This window comes from Apium graveolens, chromosome 8, assembly GCF_009905375.1.
Source record: "Apium graveolens cultivar Ventura chromosome 8, ASM990537v1, whole genome shotgun sequence".
Classification (NCBI taxonomy): domain Eukaryota; kingdom Viridiplantae; phylum Streptophyta; class Magnoliopsida; order Apiales; family Apiaceae; genus Apium; species Apium graveolens.
Window position 1 is genome coordinate 175,734,147 of NC_133654.1, and position 15,629 is coordinate 175,749,775.

A 15,629-nucleotide genomic window follows, 5' to 3' on the forward strand; every position below is an offset into this window, starting at 1 on the left:
CAGCTCCGGTGTTAGTACTTCCAGATGATCAAGGGAATTTTGTAATATTCAGCGACGCTTCACATAAGGGTTTGGGTTGTGTGTTGATGCAACACAGTAAGGTAATAGCATATGCGTCAAGACAGTTGAAGCCGCACGAGTTAAAGTATCCGACGCATGACTTGGAATTAGCCGCCATAGTGTTCGTACTCAAGATTTGGAGACACTATCTCTATGGAGAAAAGTGTGAAATCTACACGGATCACAAGAGCTTAAAGTACATTTTTACTCAGAAAGAGCTCAATATGAGGCAGAGGAGATGGCTGGAATTGATTAAAGACTATGACTGTTCGATAAATTACCATCCTGGAAAGGCGAACGTAGTGGCCGATGCGCTGAGTCGGAAGGAAAGATTGAATGCAATGATAACATCAAAAGAGTTATCTGAAGAAATCGGAAAATTTGAACTGGAACTTTGTGCTTATGGGAAAGTCAAAGAAGTTTGTCATGCAATGACCTTTCAGCCAACACTAATGGAAAAGATAAAGAAGTGTCAAGAGGAAGTAATGGAAAAAGAGAAAAATCAGTTATCTGGAGAAGAGATTAATACTAAAAAGGATGAGCAAGGAATACTAAGGTTTTCATCCAGAATATGGATTCCCCATGTATCTGAATTAAAGAATGAGATCCTCCATGAAGCCCACCATTCGAAATTTTCAATCCACCCGGGAAGCACCAAGATGTATCAAGACTTAAAGAAGAACTTTTGGTGGCCAAATATGAAAAGAGACGTGGCAGAATGGGTTGCGAAGTGCTATACCTGTCAGAAAGTAAAGGCAGAACATCAACGACCAAGCGGATTAATTCAACCCCTGAAGATTCCAGAATGGAAATGGGAAAACATCGCTATGGACTTTATAGTAGGACTACCACGAACAAAGTCCGGACATGACACAATATGGGTTATAATTGATCGTCTTACGAAGTCGGCGCATTTCCTTCCAATAAATGAGAAGTCGTCACTGGACAAGTTGGTTCATCTGTATGTGCACGAAATCGTATTAAGGCATGGAGTACCCGTATCAATAGTTTCAGACAGAGATCCTCGATTTAACTCAAGATTCTGGAAGCAATTCCAGGAATGTCTTGGCACGAAGTTGAATATGAGCACGGCGTATCACCCGCAGACTGATGGCCAGAGTGAAAGAACAATTCAAACAATTGAAGACATGTTGCGCAGTTGTGCAATCGATTTTGCTGGAAGTTGGGACGACCACCTGCCATTAATTGAATTTTCATATAACAACAGCTATCATTCCAGTATCGGCATGCCACCATATGAAGCTTTGTACGGGCGAAAATGTAGATCACCAACAAGTTGGGATGAAGTAGGAGAAGGAAGAATTCTCGGCTCAGAATTGGTACAACAGTTGCATGACTCAGTCAAGTTAATTCAGAAAAGGTTGCTTGCTGCTCAAGATAGACAGAGGAAGTATGCGGATCCAGCGCGCAAGGATGTTCAATTCCAAATTGGCGAAGCTGTGTTGCTAAAAGTGTCACCTAGGAAAGGGTTGATAAGATTTGGCAAGAAAGGAAAGTTAGCACCTAGATACGTAGGTCCTTTTGAGATTTTGAGTCAAGTAGGAAAGGTGGCCTACGAGTTGGCCTTACCACCTCAGTATCAGCATGTGCATAATGTGTTCCATGTGTCGTTGCTTAAGAAGTACAATCCTGACGCTAGCCATGTGATAGAATATGAACCTGTAGAAATTCAGGCAGACCTGTCATTTGTGGAGCAACCGGTTAAAGTACTCGACTGGCAAGTAAAGAGTCTTAGAAATAAATCAGTAAAGTTAGTGAAAGTACTTTGGAGGAACCCTAAGGTCGAAGAGTCGACTTGGGAGTTAGAGTCTGATGTGCGTTCCCGGTATCCTCATCTGTTCTCTTAGATTCTGGGGACAGAATCCCTTAAGGGGGAGAGGATGTTACGACCGGCATTTTATGTAATATTATTTGTGAATAATATTAAGTTAAATAAAAATATATTCAATGCTTGTACGTTTGTGTGAGTGAAAATTTTTGCATTTTAAATTTGCTCTGGGTAGTATATGATTTTTCAAAGCAAGAATTTATTTAATTTCTTTATTTTTGATTTATAAGGAATATTCTAAGCTTTGGAAAAATTTTCTTTTAAAAGACATTTTGTACACAAATTTTGAAAATGATTTTATAAAGTCTCTAAAAATCCAAGTTATTTTATGGTATAAATTTTATAATTTTTGAACTTGTACTTTATTATATAAAAATAAATCTTTGGAAATTAGTTGCTTAATAATTATCAAATTACATGAATAACCTTGCATGCAAACTCTCTTCTATTTAACCAAAGGGCTAAAGAGTCAATAACCACCCCACTAACTCACAAATTGCTAGCCAAATTACCTCCTTGACCTTGCATGCAAACTTGCCTAACTTTGGCTAGAGGGTTACTCTTGTAATTTCTCACATCCACTCACTTGTGGGCAAATAAAAACCAAACAATCAAGATGATCACTCCACCATTTCTACATTTTTCTCCCTCTCCTCTCCCTCCTCCCACCTTTCCTCTCGGCTTTTTGCCGAAGCCCTACCCCCCTCCCCTTTTCTTCATTCCACATTCAAGTTTCCACCTCCCATACAAGTAAATATTACTTCCTATATCATGATCATTTATATTCCAAAGAGTTTTGAGTAAAAAGTTTAAGTTTTAAAGTTGCATGTTAAGGTTTTAGTGAAACTCAAATATACAATCTTGATTCTTATGGATTTAAGGTTGTTTTTGAGAGGACTACAATGAATGGATAAGTGCCAAGTCATGAGAAGGAAAATCTTGATGATTTAATGGCCATTTCCATCCATTTCATTCGGCCATGACCATATGGGAGCCGAATGAATGGTCCTTGAAATCATTCTTGTTGTTTTGATCAATTTTTGCATGTTTATGTGATAATGACTTAAATTTTGTGATGATAATTTGATAAAACTCCTTGCATGCTAAGTGATCATCTAGGTATACCTTATGCTAGGCTTGCATGTCAATTTTAAGATGGAATATATGTAGAAAATGGGTTGTTTTGGGTTGAAAAACCCGAAGGCATGCATGCATGTGGAATTCTCTTAGTTTGTTGTAAGATTTTGATCATTTGGAAAAGATTTTGTTAGTGAGCCTTAATTTCAGTAGGAATAATGTGATAATATGGATTTATGCTTCTTGTTGCATGGTAATAATTTGTGGTTATCTTTTATAAAAATATATATCATGTTGTTTCAAAAGCATAAAGGTTTATGAGTTGTAAAGAGTAGTCTCTTTTATTTTGCCATAGTTGCACCATAGGTAAGGATGATCTCACCAAGGGTATTTTGAGAAAAAAAAGAGTTAGTTCAGTAGAACACCAAGTATAGGTCTTGGTTTAAGTATTTAGTTGTTGATAATTGGGTTTGTCAAGTCAAAACCTTGGAAAATAAGAGTTATAGTTTCTGCAGAAAAATCAGTTTAGTACCCTGAGGTTTAGAGTGAGTTTTGACCATGTCATTGATGTGCACTTTGAGGCCCAAGCCACCAGAAGTTAGTATGGGGAGTATATAATAGGTTTTAGGAGTTGGTTGGAGGTTTGCATGTCATTTGGTTAGGTGCACAAGTAGAATAACAAAATCTGTCCAGCAGGGGACAGTTTTGTTGCAACTTGGAAATAGGGAGATTTGGCCATGTCATGGGTAGGCCCTCATTAGGCCCAATTGGGCCTTAGTTAGAGGGTATGTCAGAGAAGTTTTTCCAACCATAGTTCATAGGATATGAGCTAGAACCATGTGTCACAAGTTAATTCAAGTCAGGGCATTTTCTGCCCAGAAAAACAGGGGAACCTTGGACTTTTAGCTTAGGCCCAAGAAGGCCCAAGCCAGGCCTTTGAGCCACATCAAGCTTGTGAGATGCCCTTAGGTCAGGAGAGTCTTGTGTAAAAATTTTGAAGAAAAACTTGTAGTTTAAGAGTGTCTAATGCACTCAAGAAACCTTAGTTACCATTCTGAAATTTGCACCAGTGAGCACTTTCACTTATCACATAGTTTTAGGACACTTAGAAGTGAGTATTAGGTCGACCACCATAGTTGTAAGATAGTATAAGGTCAGTAGAACAAAAGGCACAAGTGAGGGTCAATAGGTTTTGGATAATTTAAGAAAGGCACATTGAGTTAGGAAGCCCAAATTTGAAGACTTTGTTTAGTTAGCAACCAAGTAACTTGAGTGGTGAGTCGAGATCATCCAAGCCTAGTGTGGCATTATGGTGTATATGATGTTATTTGGTATTAATATACGATATGTGATTATGTGGCTACGTGTGTACATTTAAAAATATAAATGTTGGATATGAATTAAGTATGTATAGGCCTAAGTGCCATCCATGTTTAATTTCGGGTTGTAAATAGGTTAAGATGGAAGGAATATATTATAATGAGGATTATTATTATTTATGTAGGATCTCGAGACGAGGGAAAACTTGCCTTAAAAGTCGAGTGAAGCTCCAGTTGTTGCTCCTACCAGTCAGACCAGACCAGTCTATCTTAAGGCAAGTGATTCAACTTGACCTTCGCATTTACTGTAAACAGTTCATATATATATATCGATGCAATTATCCTGAGTCATTTTGATATATTTAAATCAAGAGTATCTTTTGTTTATCTTTGAATTACATAGAGATGCCATGAACCCTCGAGTACGTATTGCAAGTAGTTCAAAAGTCTTTCATGATAGTTTAATGCCATGATAAAATAGAGATTTGTTATAATACCTTATTGATCCTTTTGATTATCATGCTATTGATCCCTGAGAAATCTTGATATTGCACCCTGATGCTTTGATTCAACTCTTGAAATAACCTCGATAGAAACTTTATCTTGATACCTAAAAGCCAATCATTTCTTAAATTCATTCATGATTGTTTGATAATCCTATCCTTACCCTAAAAGCTTGATACCCTGTTATATCTTGAGCTGATGATCGCTTTCTTTATATTTTAACCCCTCTATCCTATTGGAACCAGTGATGCTTATCTTCTTGATGTTCTAATACCTATACCTTGTCTACAACCATTGCTTTAAGCCTAGTTTGGCATTACTCTTTCATATTATCCAATAGCCTTGCTTAATTTCCTTGTCAAAATTCTTGTTTATGGAAACCTCTCAATTACCCTAATATAGTAAAGTCTAGTAGATCATGGCCCTGAGATTTAGTGTCATATTTCCAGTGTTTCAAGTTGATCTATAATCCCTTGATAAAAATAATTACAGTCAAAAGAGATTTTGTCATAAATCGGCATCAGTTTTTAAAATGATTAAAACGTGGATTTTTCAGTCCTAAAGGGGGACGAATGTTTTCTTGAATGGTGGATCTGGACTGAGACGCGAGTCCTTTCCACACTTATATTAGGCTTAAAAGTTGCCTAGGGATTCCCAATAATGTTTTAGAACCCAGCGAGGTTCGGGATTACTTCGCGGCTGATCACCGGCTGTAATCCGTAGCGTCATAAAATGATTTTGATTAAGTATGATTTTAAAATTTGTTTTGATGCAAGCAAAATGATGCCAACTCACGTAAGTTTTATCTCTCGATTATCATTGATTATGTCATTCCATTGTCATTCCTAAAGGTATATCCCGATTTATGCTTTGCGCTGTATTGTTTGCACTTGTTGAGCTTTTGGCTCACTTCTTGCTTTACCCTGATATTACAGCTAGCAGCCATGGTTAGATTCAAGCAGACTGCCCGTAAGACCTGTGATGCTGACGCTTATGTTCGAGCTCAGGTAGAATAAGTAATAATAGTTGTGTGAGGACTCGGTATTTGTAATCAGATGTAATAGTTGGTAGTGTTGGGCTGTTTCAAACCCTAAACTGTAAAGATCTTGGATTTTGGTTGTGTAATACTCTTTAAAATGATGTAATAGCTATAATTATTTTGCTATTTAAGTTGGGGGTGTGACATAACCTCTCCTTGTGCATCAAGAATTGATTATGTTTGAAGTGGTGACACTACATCGGATACCTTGGCCGACAGGCAAAATTCAATAGACGCACCCTGTTGAGAGAATGAATCTAGTAACTGTTTTTGTGCCTTTTCAGCCATTACATCTTTTTGAGAAGATGTATGGGGGCTAGCAGTTGTCTCGGTTTAAATACTACTCATCTATGTATGAGACAGAGCTACTGGGTTGACTACAGAACCTTCCTTATGTGGTGCACTAGGCACTATCTCCCTCACGCTCATTCATACTACTTTTAGTGGTAAAAGAGTGTTGGTTGGTTCTGTTTTTGTGTTTGTCTTTACAGTCTGGGATAGACGTTGTGGGTTTTCAACCTCATGACTGTCAATGAAAGAAAGTCATTGGAGACTGAACCTGTAACACAGAACATATGGTAATAGAGAGAAAATGATTTACAATAGTGATTTCAAAAGATTTTACATGAAATAAGAAATCACTAATGTAGAAAGAAGTTTGATTTTGTTTTTCAATATGAATGAGTTTTTGATAAAATATTGATCACTTAGGGTAAAGTCTAAGTAATTCTCATTCATGTCAAAAGCTTACAAATATCTGCAACATAATGTTAACAACATATCATTGACCGATACTTGTCAAGTACTTTAGATACTAATTGTTATGTTGCATAAACAATATACCACTGCACATATAAAACAATATGATTGTGCTTAGTGATAAGATAGTTATTAATATGACGACTCTACTTATTCATATAAAATTATAACTTCTGTTAGAGTGCCATACCATGTCCTTGACGATTGCTTGAGCAGTATACTAGTTCATACCAACCTGAAGTGAGATTGTGAAGAAGAAATTGCATAGTCCAATAGATCTGCAGCTGCAAAGTCCATGAACTGTGGTGCATTGACTTCCTCTTTTGACTCACCAACCAGGAGTACACTTGTACACATCTTACTAGAGTCCAATTCCAAGTGTAATATGCAGCAGGTGTCTGATATGTCGTAATATTCTCAAGTCTCGTCACTGGTGCTATATGTTAGATACTGCTTCCTGATAATAACCTAGCACAATATACAAAATTACAATGATAACATTCCCAGCTTGCAAACAGCCATATCCCTCAGATAAACCTTTGCTGTTATCTCCAAAGGTAACCAGGGGGCCAGCTTTCTCAATCCTCATTTGATAGCAGGGCTCTATCTCCGGTCATAAGTCTTGATGATCCACTTGTCAAGAATCCACACTACCGGTTACACCTGTATATTGCCCTGCACTTCAAATGGATTAGACCTTCTTCGGAACCCAAACTTGGTTGGGCCCGGCATACTTGTAGAACTGTCCTTTGTCAGGCAAAACAACATTTTTAATTTTAAATGTCTCAACTTTCTCAATGACTGAACATTTGACCTTGTAAACAGCCTTAACAAATTTTTGTTTAAGCTTAGGCACAAATGTCTCCTTTCTAGCTTTAGGAGGACTAGCAGTCTTAGACCTATCATGCTTCTTGTTATTCACATGCTGACGAGGAGTAGTCTTATCATTAGACACATGCTTACCATTAAAATAAGCATACATCATATTAAAAGCACAAGACATACAATTAGCAACACCACATGTTTTATGAGAGTGATTAACAGCAGGCAATTTATGCATGGTAGACATGGCATTATTGTTATCCAACTCATGTGTGTCTGAGTTAGTCTCAGTTGCTTTCACAACTTTGACTGGAACTTTCGACTCACTTGACTTGGAAACAATCTTCTCATAAGCATGATCCTCAGCACGTATTTCTTCTTGAATAACAGAAGAGGTCGCATCAAATGGTTCAGCAATTGATGCTTTATAGAGGGGTTCATCAACACCCTTAAGCACATGTGGTACTTCCCTCCCTTTAGCACAGACATGAGGAGGGGAGTTTATGCCTAATTCTCCAATAGCAGCATTGTAGTCATAACCTATTCCAGATGTTTGATTAACAGCTTGCTTACTGTAGAACTCTTTAGCCTTCGAACAAGAATTGAAGTAGGCTCTAACCTTAGTTTCAAGACCGGTGATCTTGTCTTTGAGAATAGTTTCGAGTTTTCTATAACAGTCAACTCTATTCTCTAGAAAAGACACCTGTTCTTTCAATTTATCTTGATTAATGTGCACAAGTCTTAATTCATTGACCTCTTTCTCAAGGTCTGTGATCTGTAAACTTAACAGTTCATTATCACGACGTGCACAATCTAAGTTACCTCTTAGATGATAAACCATTTCAGCATCAGAAAGTTTTACCTCTATTCTTGACGATGAAGCTTTTCCATCAATAGCCATAAGAGCAAGATTTCCTTCATCTTCATCTTCACTGTCAGTATCATCCCAGCTTCTTCCCTTTGCCAGATAAGCCCTTTCAGAGTTCTTTCTTACTTGCTTTGGCTTCCTACATTCTGTGGCAAAGTGTCCCAACTCATTGCAGTTATAGCATCTAATGGTGCTTCGATCAACCATCCCTGTTTTGTACCCACCACTGCTGGTGTTAGAGGATGAAGATCCACCTTTCTGGAATTTGTTGTAGTTGGACTTGTACTTAAGCTTGGGATTCCTCCTGAATCTGACATGGGAGAATCTCTTGACAATTTGGGCCATTGATTCATCTTCCAATTGCTCCAGCTCTTCCAAGGAATAAAAATCATCACTTGATTGATTTGTAGTAGGAGGATCATATTCTGCTACTAACTCATTTTCCTCACCCTTGGAAAACTGTACCATTCTTTCTAACTGTTGAGATTGTTGTTGTTGTTGACCTTCAGCTACAAGTGCAGTAGATGTGCTGACCATTCTATCCTTCCCGTAGACTTCCTTCTGTTGAATCTGCTCCAACTCATAGGTTTTTAACACTCCATAGAGCCTGTCCAAAGAAATCTCACTCAGATCTCTAGCTTCTCTAATGGCAGTGATTCTATGTTCAAGATGAGCTGGCAGTGTTAAAAGGAACTTTTTGTTGACCTCCCTGATTGAATAATACTTTCCATTGATGTTCAGGTTGTTGATCAACGCATTGTACCTCTCAAACACTTCAGTAATTCCTTCTCCTGGATTTGATTTGAAATGTTCATATTCAGAGGTTAGGATTTCCAACTTGTTCTCCCTAACTTCCTCTGTGCCTTCATTAATCACCTCAATAGTTTCCCACATATGTTTGGAATTTTTACAGTTCATCACATGTCTGTTCATCAAGGGATCAAGGGAATCAATTAATATTAATTGAAGGCTGGCATCCAAGGAGGCTTCTTCCTTCTCAGCAGGAGTAAAATCTTCAGGCTCTTTTGGATAGGTTCTAGCTTCAGTAGTCACCACACCATCTATTATTACCTCCGGTTCAATAACCATCGGAGTTTTTATACCCTTCTTTAACAAGTTTGAATATTTGGGATTTGCAACTTGTAAAAATAATAGCATCTTCTTCTTCCACATGATATACTTCTCTTTATCAAATTGTGGAATTTTAACGGTTCCAACTTTATGTGAAGTCATTATGAATTTTTGAATAAATAAAAATTCAAGGAGTTGAAAAATCACAAAAGTCTAGGATCTTGATTTGTTCGTTAATCAGAAGGCTCTGATACCAATTGTTAGGTCCCAATGAGTTTGTAGAAGGGGGGGTTGAATACAAACAGTACCAAATAATCAAATAAATGCGGAATAAAAAATGTGAAACAAAATTCAAGTTAAATAAAAATATTATTAAACTTTAAAGGTGTTACAACAACTGTATCGATTACAAGGTATTAATCTCAAATCAATTATCACAAATCTAGAATAAATTCGACATGAACTTTTTCTATTTTTGCAATAATTAGAATCAAATGCTAAACGCGATTTGAGATTAAGTTCTAGGGATTTTGATCTGCTAGATTGTTACACAAGAACAAGAGAATGATTTCTAGTTGATTGGATTTAACTTTCCAATCTAGAAATTGATCTTTGAAATAAGCAGATGAAAAATGAAATATTTGCTGCGGCTGCTGTGTTCTTTTTTTTTGTTTGTTGGATGATTGAGTTGTAGTTAACTGCTGCTTGTCTGCTTCTTTTTAATCAACAGAATAGAATTGACCTGGCAATACAATTCTGAGCTCAGCAAGACAATCGGTAGGACTATCCTTAGAACTAGCAAGACAATCAGAATGAACTAGCAAGACTTTCGGTATGACAATCAATTGTCATACCGATTGTCATAGTAGTTCAAGCAGATTCTTTTTGCTGAATTAATAAGTGATTTTAATCTAATAATAATTCTGGTAAGACAATCAACTGAATTAGCATGACTTTCGGTATGACTATCGAAATTGTCATACCGATTGTCATACTAATACAATCAGTTGTCTTTTTGGAATTAAAACAGATTTTAACCAATTAAAAATTCTGAAAATTCTAAATATTAATTCAGAATTAATTAATCAATTAATTTAATTAATCAATAAATTAATCTTTGCAGATATAATTTATTTTCTTAATTAAATTATATGACTTAATTAATTAATAGAGAATTAATACTAATCTTGAGCAGCAACCAATCTTCTGAATAACTTCTGAAAATCATTGAAATTATGAATCAATTCCACCACTTCAATGTTGACACTCGATGTACTGTCTGGTTCATGAGTGACTAACTTCCGTGACGTTTCTTCATGTCTTGACTTTGACACTTTAATTTTCTTCAGATTAAATCCTTGTAATTAATGATACTCTGACGAGATCTCTGTCACTTGATTAAATCCACGATCTTGATTTATATCACTGAGGCATGATCAACTTCTTGAACTTCTTCCAGTGAATTAACTCCTCAAGTCTGTAGATGAACCTTGTTTCTGAATCCTTTGACAGATATTACTTTGCGAGATCTCTCTGACGGTCGATCCACTATTTACTTATTACATTCTTATGTGAGTTGAGTTGAATCCTCGAATATACAAATAGGTCTATGACATATGACTTACACTATCTAGTCCAATCATGTCATTATATCTCATCTCGCTATCTCAATCCAATTATAAACTACTGCATCTCAACAAATAATTCAGATTAAATGAATAAATCTTATTATAATAGGATACAGAGTGTAAGCATAAACAAAGGTCTTAAGTGCTGAAAAACATATATCTCACTGAAGCAATTAATTATGTTCAACAAATATTCAAACACATATTTAAGATCATCTAAAGTAACATGCATAAGTTAAACATCAATCCTAGTTACCAGAATAATAATCTAGTGAACTAGTTCAGCATTATCTATGTGTGATGCTATCATGCTTGGACGAGTGTTAAACATTTAAACACTATGAGCTTATCATGCATTGAATATTGAGAGTAAAATATTGCAGTGGTTCAAGAAATTGAAACCTGAGATATGTGAGTTGGATCATCTTCAGGGATCGCTATGAAAGCAAGATATTTATGATATTCCTTCTCGTCATCTGATCCATCCTAACTCTTTCCCGATGCACTATAAGTTTTGACTGGCTGCTTCCCTAAGAAAATATTCCACCTTTGTCTCAACTCTTCAACTGAATCTCTACTCATCCTTGTTTGTCAAGCTTCTTGTTCTGTTGTAGCAAAACCCCTGATAGTTACTTGACATATATTGCTTGTCAAACCTGTAGCTATAAAATCTTGTTTATGTACCAATCTCAGTCTTGTAACCACCTCTTGAACTGAATCCGTAAAAGTTTCTGCTTCAGAATAGATAGGCTTGATCCTTAGATATAGCTTATGTACTCCTTGTGAATCTAATGTGACTAAACTTCCCTGACATGTGAAACACTGCCTTGACGTCCAGTCCCTCAAGTACTTCTACCTGAGCTTCCTCTGTATCAGCTATCAATAACTCTTACGTTATGTCCCCAGGTTCCAACTTTAATGCATATAATTGAGATGTCTGTATGTCCCCACTATTCTCTCTGACCTCCACAATTCCTACCTATATGATCTCATTGATTCCCGGAAAAATGTAGTATTGGTACAAATTACTGTGTGAATGTATAATCTGGAATCAATTGAGTTGTCTTAAAATCTTCAAGAAAAATTGTACCCGTAGAAATTTCATTCCTTTCCTGCATCTGAAAATCCAGTGGTATCCTATAGAGTAGGCCTTTGAGGAAATTCCACAATTTTCTTCTATAGGTCTTGAAATGAGTTTCATTGGAATAAGAAAACCATTATTTTTAAAATCTTTGTTCGGGAATTTTCCGTCTGAATAGCACATGGTCTCTATTTTAAAAGCCCGGAGGAATCTTGAGTCTACTAATACCTTGAGAACCCTTAATTTTATATTTAAGAAAAAAATTAAATTTCCAAAATTTTTAAATTTCTTAGAAAATAAATTAATCAAAAATAAATATTCACGTAAAATCTAATTTTCAAGAATTTTGAATTTTCTTAAAAATTAAATAAAACGTAAATTAATATCTAAGAAAAATTTAAATTTAAGAATTTTAAATTTTTCTGGATTTTAAATTTTTCTGGAAAAATAAGTAAATCAGAAATTAAAAAAAAATGGGGCTACAGAATTTTTAAGTAGCAACTAGCGACTACAGAGACCGTAACCAGCGACTCCATGACACTAATTGCGACCTTGTTATTTTTTAACACAACCTGCGACTTTGTTTTTATAGAGGTCGCAGGTTGACAAAATAAAACAAAAAAATTGCTAAGCTGTCATACAAACAGAAGTTGCAACTTCCTTCCCGCGTGTTAACTAGGCGCGTGAACTTGTTTTCTGGTTTTTGTTTTGTCTTGACAGCGCGTGATCCGCGCGTTCACAGAAGGAATGGCAATTGTTGTTTGCAGAGGGCGCAAAACAAGTACCGCCATGTTCAATAAGAATTTGCTAAAGTAATTAACAAAACGAAAAAAATGGCAGGTACTTGGCAGATGAACAAAACAAGGAGACTGGAAGCCAATATAAACAAACTGGTAGCCTGAATAATCGAAAATAAATTTAAATTAAAAACTTTAATTTACTAAAATTTAAATATTAAATTAATTTAGTTAAATTTCTAAAATAAATTTATTTAAATAAAGTTCATAAATAAACTTATTTAAATTAAATTTATAAAATAAATTTTCTAAATCAAATTTATTAAATAAATTTATGTAAATATAAAAATTATTAAAATAAATTTATTTAAGTATCCTGATTTGTGTGTCAATCAGTAAGCTCTGATACCAATTGTTAGGTCCCGAATTATCGTACAAGGGGGGGTTGAATACGATAATCACTAAATTAAAAAAAAATCGAATTTTTTGCGGATATAAACTTTAGTGCTCGGTTAGTGGTTTCGTATTTTTGAGGTGAATGGTGTTTGGAACGATAAAACGAGGAACACAAGATATTCGGGGAAATATATATTCGTATATAAATCCGCGAGGGGTCTTGCTACACTCCGGTAAATAAATTAACGGGCTACAATCTAAGAACAACAAAGGTCCAAACTTTTACAAAGATTTACAAATCAAATCATATTCAATGATCTAGCTTTTGTCTGTACAAGGACTTAATTACCGGGTAACGTTTATAGTACCTCTAAGAATATACAAGAGTTAAATCGGGAATTATAACGTTATTCCAGTGATAAGTTAAACGGATATACAATTTGCTTGAACTTCTCCGAAAATCTTTGCTTCTATTTTATCAGCTCCCTTGTTGGAGAAGAAGATAAACAAAACTACTTCAGTTGCTGAATGTTTCCGCTGCTGTAGTGTAGTCTTTATATTCAATTAAAATGTGTTGCTGAAATTGAACCACACAAATTAATTGATTGTATCAATAAAGATGTGGTTGAGGAATAAGTGGCGACCAGGTATATTCCTTTCGCAACCTGCGACCTTTATTTACAACCTACGACTAGTTATTAGTAAACCAACCTGCGACTAAGTAAAGAATTACTGGTTTCTTTATTAATTCCTAACCTGCGACTAGTAACAAAAACCACCTCCTGATCTAACCTGCGACCAATGGTTGCTTTTATCTGTTGTTTTTCATTTTCTTTTTCTTTTGTTTTTTTTTCTTTTCCTTTTTTTTTTCTTTTTCTTTTCTTTTTCTTTTTCTTTTCTTTTCTTTTTGATTTTCTTTTATTTAAGTTTAAATTGTAACTAAATTAATTTATAAAATAAACTTAAATATAACTTATATAAATAAACTAATTTAGATTTATAAAATAAACTTATTTAAAGTTCATAAAATAAATCATTTTAAGTTTATTAAATAAATTATATTAAAGTCCATTGAATAAATTTATTTAATTAAACAATTAAACTTTAAACTTGGTCAATCACTCGAGCAGTTTAGCTGTATACCCCAGGCACCTCTTCTCGTACTTTAATAGATAAACGTTCAATCCAACTACGTTCCTCAACTTAACAATTTTTCTAAAAATAATACCCAGATTCCTTTCACAAGCTGTTGACGCCTGGTGCAACTGGTCTGGTTCACAGACGACTAACCCCGATTCAGGTCTTCGTATTATAGCCTTGGTTACATTTTTATGCTTGCAACAACTTTATCGCTTCAAACACTGACTGTCAATAAATAACTGTACTTTCACTGTAATCCTTTCTGGTACTTTAGACAACGTCTTCATTGCTACTACAATCTTAAATACTTCATTCACTGTTCTTCACCGACGCTTGTACATATAAATGAACTTCTATCAGTGAGTATAACTTCAAGACTGCAACTGTCTTCTTTAACCTCTGTCTATACCATGTCTTCAATTCTTTAGATTCTTATACTTCGAACACTGTCTATCTTCAATCAAAGCCAATACACTGAAATCTTCAGGTAGCACTTATACACTGAATCTTCATCATTTCGGAAACCCTGAAAGTCTTTAATCTGTATTCTTCACTGAGGCATGATCATATTAATGAACTTCTTTCAGTGACCTGTAAACAGATTTCAAGCTTTCTTCTAATCCTCTGATTCTTTGTATTTGCCTTATCTTCATTTCTTCTGATTACTTGTGTAGTCGTTGTATTATTAACCTATCATGTTCTAGTGTTGTTCTCGTGTTGAGTTATCATGTAACTGTTAATACAGCTACGCAGTCTCATCAACAACAGAAATTTGTTAATACAACTAGGGATTTGTTAGATTCCTCTGCCATAAGCTCATCCATTGCAGATTATTCTCTTGTTCCAAAATGTCCATCCTTTGACAAAGTTGTTGTGAGTATTTTTTGTAAACATGGTATAGGTAACAACTAAATTTTTTACATACTAAGTTGTTTTTCAATCCCAATTATATTTTAGGGCAGCGAATCATGTCATTTGTTTGATAGCCCAGATTCTGCAAAGTGTGTAACCAAGAAGCCAAAAACCGTAAGTCCTTATTTTTCACAAAATATATTATTTTTCCATCAAAGAAGATTATGAACATCAATTTATATTTTCATTAATCTGTTTCTAACTATCATTACACTTTGTGCTGCATCATGCCTAATGCTTAGACATTGCAGTGAACCCAAGCTGCTACAAAGTTGACGAGTTTGCTCAAGAATAAAACTCTTTGCTTTCATTTTCTTCACATTTTTTATGTGTTATATACAAGACTATTTTGAATTTTCCATGATTA